Here is a 2205-nt window from a genome sequence, read left to right on the forward strand (position 1 = left end):
AAACTAGTATACGTCTAATCTGGACAGATGTAACATACCCATGGTTTGCACAAATGTACAATCCCAACATTTTATCCTGCCAACTGGGCTGTAACAATAATGTTACTTTAATAATGTCTGACTTGGTTCATGTCAGTCAGGCGACATCATTACATATATACTGAAGATTAACTGAGATGAAAAACAATGGCTTTTCTCTGCGGTAAAATATTAACTCATTCAACAATTAACAGATAAGAACTGGCAGTAGCTACACTCTGCAGAGGTCACAGGTCAACCTGGTTGAAAGATCTAAAAGCTGAGACTTTTTTGACGGCTTTAACCTTTTAGGAAAATCAGACAAACAATTTAACTCACATTCACTCCTAAAAATGTTACATATACTTCCTCTGGAATCTCCAAATTAAGCTTTACTCTTTCCTGTACCAACGAGGACTGAAGTTCAAACTGTCTTTTAGTTTTAGACATTGGGTTTTGTTTTTGAGCCTCATTTGTCATCCCATTCATATAAAGGACACTGCGAGTCTTCACTGTGTTTCTGGGACATTAAATAAGTCATTATGAGAAAGAGTGTGTGTGTAGTTAATTAATCAATCAGTTTATCGACACAAGAATATCTGATGATGATGATTTAAATGTGATTTTTTTTGCTGCTTTTCTTTGTTATATATCACGCTTGATAAAACTGAGTAGAGTTTTGGAACTTTGGATGGATTTTAAATACAATAACAAGCAGACCAAATAAGGAATAACATTCCCCTTTCTCTTTGTGTGTAAGAAAACTTAATCTCTTGTAAGAACTTTAATTTCAGCAAAATGTGTAGATGCATTGAATTGCTTTCTATACCAAGAATGATATGAAATTTAGTATCTTTTAAAATTTTATTTACTATTTACAATAAAATGTGTGTGTATATTTACTCAGAAACGGCTGTATAAGGTGAAAAGGAGTGCCTTTTTTTCAAGAGAACTACATTGCTTCAAAAAAAAACACAGAACACTGACACGACTGACGTAATTATTATGTTGTAAAAAGGGGATTGGTTTTGAATGTCAACTGTGTATGTCTGTAAAAGTGTGGTTTTACATTTACATTACAGAAACTTTACGTACTTGGGAGACAGCCAAAGAATCCATTCAGACCCCATAAAAACTTAGAGATGTAGCGTGACTCCTGATGTTAAGAATGCATCTGTATCACATGAAACTCCAGTGACTGTGTGAAACTATGGTGGTGAAATTCAGCTTTGTAAAACTCAGTGGTACGTTTGGTTCCGTTTTGACTGTATGTAAGGACACCATGTTATAATAAAGCATCAGTAAATCATTTGTCTGTGTCGAGAAATTACTTTTAGATTAGATAAGATTTAGATTTTTTTGTAAACTGAGCACATTTTTCTTTTTTTTCTGTTTTCAAACAACAAACCAAAAGACAAAAATGTAAAGCCTTTGGTTGACCTGCTAACAACTTGGGCTTGCAAATATAAACACCACTTCATTGTGTGAATAAAAACCTTGAGAAAACACTTTTCTAGATGAAAGACGTGTTCGCTTATCAATCACTCTGCACCGAATGAGCTCCATCAACTCCATCACTCCCCGCAGACAGTGTGACAATGGAGGTTGAGTAACATTATATTTACACTGCGAGTGCCACTTTACAAAAGCACATTGTTACTGACAGGTCACATCATATCTGGGTCATTCCTGTTGTGCTGCAACATTTCAGCCTAAAAACTTATTTTTTAAATTGATTTTTGATATTTTTGCGTTATATAGGAATGATAATATCTTACTATATAATGATGAAAACTCTGTCTGTGTGTGTCTGTGTCTCTGGTCCACGTTTTTCTCCTCACTGACTTGGTCAATCCATGTGAAATTTGGCACAGTGGTAGAGGGTCATGGGAGGATGGGAATGAAGCAATATTACATCAATTGGCCAAAGGGGGGCGCTATAGCAACCAATTTAAATTGCAAACTCTGAATGGGCATATCTCATGACCCGTATGTCATAGAGACATGAAACTTTGCACAGAGATGCCTCTCCTCATGAGGAACAAATTTGCCTCAAGAACCCATAACTTCCGGTTATATAGATTTCTCCGCCATTTTGAATTTTTTGAAAAACACTTCAAATCGATCTCTTCCTAGGAAGTTTGACCGATCTGCATGAAACTCGGTGAACATAATCTAGGGACCAAT

This window comes from Epinephelus moara, chromosome 6 (genome assembly GCF_006386435.1).
Source record: "Epinephelus moara isolate mb chromosome 6, YSFRI_EMoa_1.0, whole genome shotgun sequence".
NCBI classification, from domain to species: domain Eukaryota; kingdom Metazoa; phylum Chordata; class Actinopteri; order Perciformes; family Serranidae; genus Epinephelus; species Epinephelus moara.